Source organism: Nicotiana sylvestris, chromosome 9 (genome assembly GCF_000393655.2).
Source record: "Nicotiana sylvestris chromosome 9, ASM39365v2, whole genome shotgun sequence".
Taxonomy (NCBI): domain Eukaryota; kingdom Viridiplantae; phylum Streptophyta; class Magnoliopsida; order Solanales; family Solanaceae; genus Nicotiana; species Nicotiana sylvestris.
In genome coordinates, this window is record NC_091065.1 from 147,896,903 (window position 1) to 147,911,154 (window position 14,252).

Sequence of the window (14,252 nt, forward strand, 5' to 3'; positions counted from 1 at the left end):
CTTGTTCTCCAGGTGGGCACCTGATTGCCTAAAAGTTGAACTCTATTCCCTTATTCTCCAAGTGGGCGCCTGATTGCCAAAACATGAACTGTATTCCCTTGTTCTCCAGTTGTGCGCCTAATTAAAAAAACTTGAACTGTATTCCCTTGTTTTCTAGGTGGGTGCCTGACTGCCAAAAATTCGAACTATATTCCCATGTTTTCTAGGTGGGCGCCTGATAGCCAAAACTTGAACTCTACTCCCTTGTTCTCCAGGTGGGTGCTTGATTGCCAAAAACTCTAATTGTATTCCCTTGTTTTCTAGGTGGACGCCTGATTGCCAAAAACATGAACTGTATTTCCTTGTTCTCCAGGTAGGCACCTGATTGCCAAAAACTTGAACTGTATTCCCTTGTTCTCCAAGTGGGCGCCTGATTGCCAAAACATGAACTGTATTCCCTTGTTCTCTAGGTGAGCGCCTAATTACCAAAACTTGAACTGTATTCCCTTGTTTTCTAGGTGGGTGCCTGACTGCCAAAAATTCGAATTGTATTCCTTTGTTTTCTAGGTGGGCGCCTGATTGCCAAAAACATGAACTGTATTCCTTTGATCTCCAGGTGGACACCTGATTGCCAAAAACTTGAACTATATTCCCTTGTTCTCCGGGTGGGCGCCTGATTGCGAAAAACATGAATTGTATTCCTTTATTTTCCAGGAGGGAACATGATTGCTAAAACTTGAACTGTATTTCCTTGTTCTCCAAGTGGGTGCCTGATTGCCAAAACATGAACTGTAAACCCTTTTTCTCCAGGTGGGTTCCTGATTGCCAAATACTCAAACCATATTCCCTTGTTTTCTAGGTGGACTCTTGATTCCCAAAACTTGAACTGTATTCCCTTTTTCTTCAGGTGGGCGCCTGATTGCCAAAAACTTGAACTAGTTTCCCTTATTCTCCAGGTGGGTGCCTGATTGCCAAAAACATGAACTATATTCCCTTGTTTTTCAGGTGGCACCTGATTGCCAAAACTTGAACTGTATTCCCTTGTTCTCCAAGTGGGCGCCTAATTGCCAAATCATTAACTGTAATCGCTTTTTCTCCAGGTGGGTGCCTGATTGCGAAAACTTGAACTGTACTCCCTTGTTTTCTAAGTGGGTGCTTGACTGCCAAAAATTCGAACTGTATTCCCTTGTTTTCTAGGTGGGCTCCTGATAGCCAAAACTTGAACTGTACTCCCTTGTTCTCCAGGTGGGTGCCTGATTGCCAAAAACTCAAACTGTATTCCCTTGTTTTCTAGGTTGGTGCCTGATTGCCAAAATCATGAACTGTATTCCCTTGTTCTCCAGGTAGGCACCTGATTGCCAAAAACTTAAACTGTATTCCCTTGTTCTCCAAGTGGGCGCCTGATTGCCAAAACATGAACTGTATTCCCTTGTTCTCTAGGTGAGTGCCTAATTACCAACTCTTGAACTGTATTCCCTTGTTTTCTAGGTGGGTGCCTGACTGCCAAAAATTCGAACTGTATTCCCTTGTTTTCTAGGTGGGCGCCTGATTGCCAAAAACATGAACTGTATTCCTTTGATCTCCATGTGGACACCTGATTGCTAAAAACTTGAACTATATTCCCTTGTTCTCCCGGTGGGCGCCTGATTGCCAAAAACTTGAATTGTATTCCCTTGTTTTCCAGGAGGGCACATGATTGCTAAAACTTGAACTGTATTCCTTTATTCTCCAAGTTGGCGCCTGATTGCCCAAACATGAACTATAATCCCTTTTTCTCCAGGTGGGTGCCTGATTGCCAAATACTCGAACTATATTCCCTTGTTTTCCAGGTGGGCGCCGGATTGCCAAAACTTGAACTGTATTCCCTTGTTTTCCAGGTGGGCGCCTGATTTCCAAAACATGAATTATATTCCCCTGTTCTCCAGCTGGGTGCCTGATTGCCATTATTTGAACTGTATTCACTTTTTCTCCAGGTGGACGCCTGATTGCCAAAACTTGAACTACATTTCCATGTTCTCCAGCTGGGCACCTGATTGCCAAAATTTGAACTGTATTCTCTTATTCTCCATGTGGGCAACTGATTGCCAAAAATTCGAACTACATTTCCTTGTTTTCCAGGTGGACGCCTGATTGCCAAAAACATGAACGATATTCGCTTGTTCTACAGGTGGACACCTGATTGCCAAAAACATGAACTATATTCCCTTGTTCTCCCGGTTGGAGCCTGATTGCTAAAAACTTGAATTGTATTCCCTTGTTTTCCAGGAGGGCACATGATTGCTAAAACTTGAACTGTATTCCCTTATTCTCCAAGTGGGCGCCTGATTGCCCAAACATGAACTATAATCCCTTTTTCTCCAGGTGGGTGCCTGATTGCCAAATACTCGAACTATATTCCCTTGTTTTCCAGGTGGGAGCCGGATTGCCAAAACTTGAACTGTATTCCCTTGTTTTCCAGGTAGGCGCCTGATTGCCAAAACATGAATTACATTCCCCTGTTCTCTAGCTAGGCGCTGATTGCCATTATTTGAACTGTATTCACTTGTTCTCCATGTGGGCGCCTGATTGCCAAAACTTGAACTACACTTCCCTGTTCTCCAGCTGGGCACCTGATTGCCAAAATTTGAACTGTATTCTCTTTTTCTCCAGGTGGGCACCTGATTGCCAAAAATTCGAACTATATTCCCTTGTTTTCCAGGTGGGCGCCTGATTGCCAAAAACACGAACGATATTCGCTTGTTCTCCAGGTGGGCACCTGATTACGAAAAACATAAATTGTATTCCCTTGTTCTCCAGGTGGGCGCTTGATTGCCAAAAACTTGAACTGTATTCCCTTGTTCTCCAAGTGGGCGCTTGATTGCAAAAACATGAACTTTATTCTCTTGTTCTCCAGGTGGGCGCCTGATTTCCAAAACTTGAACTGTATTCCCTTGTTCTCTAGGTGGTCCAGGTGGACGCATGATTGCCAATACTTTAACTGTATTCCCTTTTTCTCCAGGTGGGCACCTAATTGCCAAAAACTTGAACTATTTTCCCTTATTCTCCAGGTGGGTGCCTGATTGCCAAAAACATAAATTGTATTCCGTTGTTCTCCAGGTGGGCGCTTGATTGGCAAAAGCTTGAACTGTATTGTCTTGTTCTCCAGGTGGGCGCTTGATTGCAAAAACTTGTACTTTATTCTCTTGTTCTCCAGGTGGGCGCCTGATTGCCAAAACTTGAACTGTATTCCCTTGTTCTCTAGGTGGTCCAGGTGGACGCTTGATTGCCAAAACTTGAACTGTATTCCCTTTTTCTCCAGGTGGGAGCCTGATTGCCAAAAACTTGAACTATTTTCCCTTGTTCTCTAGGTGGGTGACTGATTGGCAAAAACATGAACTATATTCCCAACTGTATATCTTTGATCTCCAGGTGGACGCCTGATTGCCAAAAACTTGAACTATATTCCCTTGTTCTCCAGGTGGGCGCCTAATTGCGAAAAACTTGAATTGTATTCCCTTGTTTTACAGGAGGGCACATAATTGCTAAAACTTGAACTGTATTCCCTTGTTCTCCAAGTGGGTTCCTGATTGCCAAAACATGAACTGTAATCCCTTTTTCTCCAGGTGGGTGCCTGATTGCCAAATACTCGAACTATATTCCCTTGTTTTCCAGGTGAGCGCCGGATTGCCAAAACTTGAACTGTATTCCCTTGTTTTCCTGGTAGGCGCCTGATTGCCAAAACTTGAATTATATTCCCTTGTTCTCCAGCTAGGCGTTGATTGCCATTATTTGAACTGTATTCACTTTTTCTCCAGGTGGGCGCCTGATTGCCAAATCTTGAACTACACTTCCCTATTCTCCAGCTTGGCAACTGATTGCCAAAATTTGAACTGTATTCTCTTATTCTCCAGGTGGGCACCTGATTGCCAAAAAATCGAACTATATTCCCTTGTTTTCCAGGTGGGCGCCTGATTGCCAAAAACACGAACGATATTCGCTTGTTCTCCAGGTGGGCACCTGATTACGAAAAACATAAATTGTATTCCCTTGTTCTCCAGGTGGGCGCTTGATTGCCAAAAACTTGAACTGTATTCCCTTGTTCCCCAAGTGGGCGCTTGATTGCAAAAACTTGAACTTTATTCTCTTGTTCTCCAGGTGGGCGCCTGATTTCCAAAACTTGAACTGTATTCCCTTGTTCTCTAGGTGGTCCAGGTGGACGCATGATTGCCAATACTTTAACTGTATTCCCTTTTTCTCCAGGTGGGCACCTAATTGCCAAAAACTTGAACTATTTTCCCTTATTCTCCAGGTGGGTGCCTGATTGCCAAAAACATGAACTACATTCCCTTGTTTTTCAGGTGGGCACCTGATTGCCAAAAATTGAACTGTATTCCCTTGTTCTCCAAGTGGGCGCCTTATTGCCAAATCATGAACTGTAATCGTTTTTTCTCCATGTGGGTGCCTGATTGCCAAAACTTGAACTGTACTCCCTTGTTCTCCAGGTGGGTGCCTGATTGCCAAAAACTCGAACTATATTCCCTTGTTTTCTAGGTGGGCGCCTTATTGCCAAAAACATGAACTGTATTCCCTTGTTCTCCAGGTGGGCACCTGATTGCCTAAAACTTGAACTCTATTCCCTTATTCTACAAGTGGGCGCCTGATTGCCAAAACATGAACTGTATTCCCTTGTTTTCCTGGTAGGCGCCTGATTTCCAAAACTTGAATTATATTTCCTTGTTCTCCAGCTAGGCGTTGATTGCCATTATTTGAACTGTATTCACTTGTTCTCCAGGTGGACGCCTGATTGCCAAAACTTGAACTACACTTCCCTATTCTCCAGCTTGGCACCTGATTGCTAAAATTTGAACTGTATTCTCTTATTCTCTAGGTGGGCACCTGATTGCCAAAAATTCGAACTATATTCCCTTGTTTTCCAGGTGGGCGCCTGATTGCCAAAAACACGAACGATATTCGCTTGTTCTCCAGGTGGGCACCTGATTACGAAAAACATTAACTGTATTCCCTTGTTCTCCAGGTGGGCGCTTGATTGCCAAAAACTTGAACTGTTTTCCCTTGTTCTCCAAGTGGGCGCTGGATTGCAAAAACTTGAACTTTATTCTCTTGTTCTCCAGGTGGGCGCCTGATTTCCAAAACTTGAACTGTATTCCCTTGTTCTCTAGGTGGTCCAGGTGGACGCTTGATTCCCAATACTTTAACTGTATTCCCTTTTTCTCCAGGTGGGCGCTTGATTGCCAAAAACTTGAACTATTTTCCCTTATTCTCCAGGTGGGTGCCTGATTGCCAAAAACATGAACTACATTCCCTTGTTTTTCAGGTGGGCACCTGATTGACAAAAATTGAACTGTATTCCCTTGTTCTCCAAGTGGGCGCCTAATTGCCAAATCATGAACTGTAATCGTTTTTTCTCCATGTGGGTGCCTGATTGCCAAAACTTGAACTGTACTCCCTTGTTCTCCAGGTTGGTACCTGATTGCCAAAAACTCGAACTGTATTCCCTTGTTTTCTAGGTGGGCGCCTGATTGCCAAAAACATGAACTGTATTCCCTTGTTCTCCAGGTGGGCACCTGATTGCCTAAAACTTGAACTCTATTCCCTTATTCTCCAAGTGGGCACCTGATTGCCAAAACATGAACTGTATTCCCTTGTTCTCCAGTTGAGCGCCTAATTAACAAAACTTGAACTATATTCCCTTGTTTTCTAAGTGGGTGCCTGACTGCCAAAAATTCGAACTGTATTCCCTTGTTTTTTAGGTGGGCGACTGATAGCCAAAACATGAACTGTATTCCCTTATTCTCCAGGTGGTCCGGGTGGACGCCTGATTGACAAAACTTGAACTGTACTCCCTTGTTCTCCAGGTGGGTGCCTGATTGCCAAAAACTCGAACTGTATTCCCTTGTTTTCTAGGTGGGCGCCTGATTGCCAAAAACATGAACTGTATTCCCTTGTTCTCCAGGTAGGCACCTGATTGCCAAAAACTTGAACTGTATTCCCTTGTTCTCCAAGTGGGTCCCTGATTGCCAAAACATGAACTGTATTCCCTTGTCGCCTAATTACCAAAACTTGAACTGTATTTTCTTGTTTTCTAGGTGGGTGCCTGACTGCCAAAAACTCGAACTCTATTCCCTTGTTTTCTAGGTGGGCGCCTAATTGCCAAAACATGAACTGTATTCCCTTGTTCTCCAGGTAGGGACCTGATTGCCAAAAACTTGAACTGTATTCCCTTGTTCTCCAAGCGGGCGCCTGATTGCCAAATCATGAACTGTATTCCCTTGTTCTCTAGGTGAGCGCCTAATTACCAAAACTTGAACTGTATTCCCTAATTTTCTAGGTCGGTGCCTGACTGCCAAAAATTCGAACTGTATTCCCTTGCTTTCTAGGTGGGCGCCTGATTGCCAAAAACATGAACTGTATTTCTTTGATCTCCATGTGGACGCCTGATTGCCAAAAACTTGAACTATATTCCCTTGTTCTCCATGTGGGCGCCTGATTGCGAAAAACATGAATTGTATTCCTTTATTTTCCAGGAGGGCACATGATTGCTAAAACTTGAACTGTATTTCCTTGTTCTCCAAGTGGGTGCCTGATTGCCAAAACATGAACTGTAAACCCTTTTTCTCCAGGTGGGTGCCTGATTGCCAAATACTCGAACTATATTCCCTTGTTTTCTAGGTGGACTCTTGATTGCCAAAACTTAAACTGTATTCCCTTGTTTTCCAGGTAGACGCCTGATTGCCAAAACTTGAATTATATTCCCCTATTCTCCAGCTAGGCGCTGATTGCCATTATTTGAACTGTATTCACTTGTTCTCCAGGTGGGCGCCTGATTGCCAAAACTTGAACTACACTTCCCTGTTCTCCAGTTGGGCACCTGATTGCCAAAATTTGAACTGTATTCTCTTATTCTCCAGGTGGGCACCTGATTGCCAAAAACACGAACGATATTCGCTTGTTCTCCAGGTGGGCACCTGATTGCCAAAAACATAAATTGTATTCCCTTATTCTCCAGGTGGGCAAACTTGAACTGTATTCCCTTGTTCTCCAGGTGGGCACTTTATTGCCAAAAGCTTGAATTGTATTCCCTTGTTCTCCAGGTGGGCGCTTGATTGCAAAAACTTGAACTTTATTCTCTTGTTCTCCAGGTGGGCGCCTGATTGCCAAAACTTGAACTATATTCCCTTGTTCTCTAGGTGGTCCTGGTGGACTCTTGATTGCCAAAACTTGAACTGTATTCCCTTTTTCTTCAGGTGGGCGCCTGATTGCCAAAAACTTGAACTATTTTCCCTTGTTCTCCAGGTGGGTACCTGATTGCCAAAAACATGAACTATATTCCCTTGTTTTTCAGGTGGGCACCTGATTGCCAAAACTTGAACTGTATTCCCTTGTTCTCCAAGTGGGCGCCTAATTGCCAAATCATGAACTGTAATCGCTTTTTCTCCATGTGGGTGCCTGATTGCCAAAACTTGATATGTACTCCCTTGTTCTCCAGGTGGGTGCCTGATTTCCAAAAACTCGAACTGTATTTCCTTGTTTTCTAGGTGGGCGCCTGATTGCCAAGAACATGAACTATATTCCCTTGTTCTCCAGGTGGGCACCTGATTGCCTAAAACTTGAACTCTATTCCCTTATTCTCCAAGTGGGCGCCTGATTTCCAAAACATGAACTGTATTCCCTTGTTCTCCAGTTGAGCGCCTAATTAACAAAACTTGAACTGTATTCCCTTGTTTTCTAGGTGGGTGCCTGACTGCCAAAAATTCGAACTGTATTCCCTTGTTTTCTAGGTGGGCGCCTGATAGCCAAAACTTGAATTGTACTCCCTTGTTCTCTAGGTTGGTGCCTGATTGCCAAAAACTTGAACTGTATTCCCTTGTTTTCTAGGTGGGAGCCTGATTGCCAAAAACATGAACTGTAGGTAGAAGGAGACGTTGGGAAACTCCATAAAACCCATGACAAAGTTTGTTTACCTACAATTGCAGGCACAAGCAAACAAGTTAACAAGAAGCTACATACCAATGTAAATCTAAACAACGTATTTGATAAGCCATTCACATCAAAAAAACCAAAAGAAGCAATAGTTATAAACCCACAAACTTCAACCTATGCTAATAGCCTACACCACAACAAAAAGGTATATAACCATATTACTCAAACCTATATTGAGAATATATATAAAATCCAGACATTTCTGAACCTAAACCCCAGGTCAACTACCACTACAGATCCAACACAGGATTATGTAACCCAAAAACTACAGGGATATAATAGGCTAATAGCCCAACCAAAAAAAAAGTCAACCTAGTAAAGACATGTTACAACTACGGACTACTTAGCACTGTATATACCCACGACGGAGAAGAAATAATTGGAATACCAGAGCTATACAAAGCATTTGTCACCTTCAAAAGGATTACAAAAGGTAACCTATTCTTCATCAAATTCTATACAGCACCAGCTGAAATACTATATGATGAAATAAAACCCATTATACAGGTGATAAAGATAGGACTAACACGAGATATGATAATACCGGAAGAAATAGAGCAACAACCGGAGATACAGAAAATGGAGATACCAAGTTTCTATGCTAACAAAAGAATAATTGGTATAGCAACTATTATTCAAGAACTAGCTAACAATTATCTACAAGGAAATGCTATCTGGAGCTATTATTCCAGAGACCAGTTAATGATATATGCCAATTCAAAAGAACTACGACAAGGAGATATGGAATAAGTCCAAAAATGGATTTTATCATTGCTAAAACCAGAAGCACAGCCAACTACAAGAGCCTTGAAGAAGGAATTTATTTCTAATGAGTTATTAACAAGATACTACAAACTAGTGGGACACAAATATCCAGACCACATATGTTTGAAATGCAACGGAGAAGATAACCAAGTACCAGAAGTCCAACTAGAATAAAGGTATCGGCAAGAAGACAAAAGAAGAAGATAGCTATTGAAAACAAAAAATGTAAAGTAAATAGTAAGAGTCATAATCATGAACAGTAAAGGTCGTTCATGAATAGTAAGAGTCATGTAAAAAAGTCGTAAAGTAAATAGTAAGAGTCATAATCATGAACAGTAAAGGTCGTTCATGAATAGTAAGAGTCATGTAAAAAAGTCGTAAAGTAAATAGTACGAGTCACATTCATGAACAGTAAAGGTCGTTCATGAACAATAGGAGTCGTTTAAATTTTCTATATATTTGTAAATCAGAAGAGGAGAGAGGATCCTCAGACATGCTCATACTCACTTTCTCTCTCTTATCATCTCTCAATAAAATATCTGATTATATACAAACTTCTGAAAGCTATGGAGCATTCAAACGAGTTACAAAACCAGGTAAGTTTATTCATAATCATGTTTAACTAAACTCTTATATTCCTTATAATCTCTTGAATATCATAATTGTTTATCATGTTATAGTACTGTTATAAAGAACATCTTGAGAAAGTTTGCCTGTCTAATAATGCTGAGAGTAGTTAAGCCCAGACTATGCCATCCTAAAGTGGAAACCAGTAGGCAAGGAAGCCGTTTAGGGGAGTACACAGAGTTGAGGCGCTGTTAGGGTAAATGATTGAAGCATGAAAAACATGGTAGTGACCAGAAAAGATTGTTCAGTATAACTTATTAAAATATGATAAAGTCTATGATAAACAAAGAGGTTAGAGGGAATATGTTTAGTAAACACATGATAAGGATAAATAGTAAATCTGAATGAACAACCACACGTATTTATTAGAAGAAAGTATTGACTACAAAATACTTATATTATATATCTTTAACAGACTTAATAACGATGTTAAAAGAAAAATTTATGATATTCTAGTTACTTTTGAAATAATATATGAAATGGAACAAGCATTTACAGAACTAATTGTATCACAAGAAATAGATATATTAGATCTATATGAATTAGATTTATATTCAGATTACTGATCACATATCAAGTTAATAAAATCTGTTTATAAATGAAACATAACACTTTTCATTACATAAGATTCTATAACACCCAGAAATCGCCTAATTACCAAAACTTCAACTGTATTCCCTTGTTTTCTAGGTGGGTGCCTGACTGCCAAAAATTCGAACTGTATTCCCTTTTTTTCTAGGTGGGCGCCTGATTACCAAAAACATGAACTGTATTCCTTTGATCTCCAGGTGGACACCTGATTGCCAAAAACTTGAACTATATTCCCTTGTTCTCCCGGTGGGCGCCTGATTGCCAAAAACTTGAATTGTATTCCCTTGTTTTCCAGGAGGGCACATGATTGCTAAAACTTGAACTGTATTCCTTTATTCTCCAAGTGGGTGCCTGATTTCCCAAACATGAACTATAATCCCTTTTTCTCCAGGTGGGTGCCTGATTGCCAAATACTCAAACTATATTCCCTTGTTTTCCAGGTAGGCGCCAGATTGCCAAAACTTGAACTGTATTCCCTTGTTTTCCAGGTGGGCGCCTGATTGCCAAAACATGAATTATATTCCCCTGTTCTCCAGCTGGGTGCCTGATTGCCATTATTTGAACTGTATTCACTTGTTCTCCAGGTGGGCTCCTGATTGCCAAAACTTGAACTACATTTCCCTGTTCTCCAGCTGGGCACCTGATTGCCAAAATTTGAACTGTATTCTCTTATTCTCCAGGTGGGCACCTGATTGCCAAAAATTCGAACTATATTTCCTTGTTTTCCAAGTGGGCGCCTGATTGCCAAAAACATGAATGATATTCGCTTGTTCTACAGGTGGACACCTGATTGCCAAAAACTTGAACTATATTCCCTTGTTCTCCTGGTGGGCGCCTGATTGCCAAAAACTTGAATTGTATTCCCTTGTTTTCCAGGAGGGCACATGATTGCTAAAACTTGAACTGTATTCCTTTATTCTCCAAGTGGGCACCTGATTGCCCAAACATGAACTATAATCCCTTTTTCTCCAGGTGGGTGCCTGATTGCCAAATACTCGAACTATATTCCCTGGTTTTCCAGGTGGGTGCCTGATTGCCAAAAACTCGAACTGTATTCCTTTGTTTTCTAGGTGGGCGCCTGATTTCCAAAAACATGAACTGTATTCCCTTGTTCTCCAGCAGGGTGCCTGATTGCCATTATTTGAACTGTATACACTTGTTCTCCAGGTGGGCGCCTGATTGCCAAAACTTGAACTACATTTCCCTATTCTCCAGCTGGCCACCTGGTTGCCAAAACTTGAAATGTATTCCCTTGTTTTCTAGGTGGGTGCCTGACTACAAAAAATTCAAACTGTATTCCCTTGTTTTCTAGGTGGGCGCCTGATTGCCAAAAACATGAACTGTATTCCTTTGATCTCCAGGTGGACACCTGATTGCCAAAAACTTGAAGTATATTCCCTTGTTCACCAGGTGGGCGCCTGATTACCACAAACTTGAATTGTATTCCCTTGTTTTCCAGAAGGTCACATGATTGCTAAAACATGAACTATAATCCCTTGTTTTCCAAGTGGGAGCCTGATTGCCCAAACATGAACTATAATCCCTTTTTCTCCAAGTGGGTGCCTGATTGCCAAATACTTGAACTATATTCCCTTGTTTTCCAGGTGGGCGCCGGATTGCCTAAACTTGAACTGTATTCCCTTGTTTTCCAGGTGGGCGCCTGATTGCCAAAACTTGAATTATATTCCCCCTGTTCTCCAGCTGGGTGCCTGATTGCCATTATTTGAACTGTATTCACTTGTTCTCCAGGTGGGCGCCTGATTGCCAAAACTTGAACTACATTTCCCTGTTATCTAGCTGGGCACCTGATTGCCAAAATTTGAACTGTATTCTCTTATTCTCCAGGTGGACACCTGATTGCCAAAAATTCGAACTATATTCTCTTGTTTTCCAGGTGGGCGCCTGATTGCCAAAAACACGAACGATATTCGCTTGTTCTCCAGGTGGGCACCTGATTGCCAAAAACATTAATTGTATTACCTTGTGATCCAGGTGGGCGCTTGATTGCCAAAAACTTGAACTGTATTCCTTTGTTCTCCAGGAGGGCGCTTGATTGCAAAAACGTGAACTTTATTCTCTTGTTCTCCAGGTGGGCGCCTGATAGCCAAAAATTGAACTGTATTACCTTGTTCTCTAGGTGGTCCAAGTGGACGCTTGATTGCCAAAACTTGAACTATATTCCCTTGTTCTCCAAGTGGGCGCCTAATTGCCAAATCATGAACTGTAATCGGTTTTTCTCCAGGTGGGTGCCTGATTGCCAAACCTTGAACTGTACTCCCTTGTTCTCCAGGTGGGTGTCTGATTACCAAAAACTCGAACTATATTCCTTTGTTTTCTCGGTGGGTGCCTGATTGCCAAAAACATGAATTGTATTCCCTTGTTCTCCAGGTGGGCACCTGATTGCCTAAAACTTGAACTGTATTCCCTTCTTCTGCAACTGGGGGCCTGATTGCCAAAACATGAACTGTATTCCCTTAATATCCAGGTGAGCGCCTAATTAACAAAACTTGAACTGTATGCCCTTATTTTCTAGGTGGGCGCATGATAGCCAAAACATGAACTGTATTCCCTTATTCTCCAGGTGGTCCGTGTGGACGCCTGATTGTCAAAACTTGAACTGTACTCCCTTGTTCTCCAGGTGGGTGCCTGATTGCCAAAAGTTCGAACTGTATTCCCTTGTTTTCTAGGTGGGTGCCTGATTGCCAAAAACATGAAATGTATTCCCTTGTTCTCCAAGTAGGCACCTGATTGCCAAAAACTTGAACTGTATACCCTTGTTCTCCAAGTGGGCGCCTGATTGCCAAAAAATCAATTGTATTCTATTGTTCTCTAGGTGAGCATCTAATTACCAAAACTTGAGCTGTATTCCCTTGTTTTCTAGGTGGGTGCCTGACTTCCAAAAATTCGAACTGTATTCCCTTGTTTTCTAGGTGGGCGCCTGATAGCCATAAACATGAACAGTATTCCTTTGATCTCCAAATGGACGCCTGATTGACAAAAACTTAAACTATATTCCTTTGTTCTCCAGGTGGGCACCTGATTGCCAAAAACTTGAATCGTATTCCCTTGTTTTCCAGGAGGGCACATGATTGCTAAAACTTGAACTGTATTCCCTTGTTCTCCAAGTGGGCGCCTGATTGCCAAAACATGAACTATAATCCCTTTTTCTCCAGGTGGGTGCCAGATTGCTAAATACTCGAACTATATTCCCTTGTTTTCTAGGTGGGCGCCTAATTGCCAAAAACATGAACTGTATTACCTTGTTCTCCAGGTGGGCACCTGATTGCTTAAAACTTGAACTCTATTACCTTGTTCTCCAAGTGGGCGCCTGATTGCCAAAACATGAACTGTATTCCCTTGTTCTCCAGGTGAGCGCCTAATTAACAAAACTTGAACTATATTACCTTGTTTTTTAGGTGGGTGCCTGACTGCCAAAAATTCAAACTGTATTCCCTTGTTTTCTAGGTGGGCGCCTGATAGCCAAAACATGAACTGTATTTCCTTATTCTCCAGGTGGTCCGGGTGGACACCTGATTGCCAAAACTTGAACTGTACTCCCTTGTTCTCCAGGTGGGTGCCTGATTGCCAAAAACTCGAACTGTATTCCCTTGTTTTCTAGGTGGGCGCCTGATTGCCAAAAACATGAACTTTATTCCCTTGTTCTCCAGGTAGGCACCTGATTGCCAAAAACTTGAACTGTATTCCCTTGTTCTCCAAGTGGGCACCTGATTGCCAAAACATGAACTGTATTCCCTTGTTCTCTAGGTGAGCGCCTAATTACCAAAACTTGAACTGTATTCCCTTGTTTTCTAGGTGGGTTCCTGACTGCCAAAAATTCGAACGATATTCCCTTGTTTTCTAGGTGTGCGCCTGATTGCCAAAAACATGAACTGTATTCCTTTGATCTCCAGGTGGTCGCTTGATTGCCAAAAACTTGAAGTATATTCCCTTGTTCTCCAGGTGGGCGCCTGATTGCCAAAAACTTGAACTGTTTCCCTTGTTCTCCAGGTGGGTGCCTGATTGCCAAAAACATGAACTATATTCCCTTGTTTATTAGGTGAGCACCTGATTGCCAACACTTGAACTATATTTCCTTGTTCTCCAGGTGGGTGCTTAATTGCCCAAAACTTGAACTATATTCCTTTGTTCTTCAGGTGGGCGCCTGATTGCCAAAACTTGAACTTTATTCCCTTGTTCTCCAGGTGGACGCCTTAGTGCCAAAACTTGAACTGTATTCCCTTATTCTCCAGATGGGTGCCTGATTGCCGAAAACTCGAACTATATTCCCATTTTTTCTAGGTAGGCGCCTG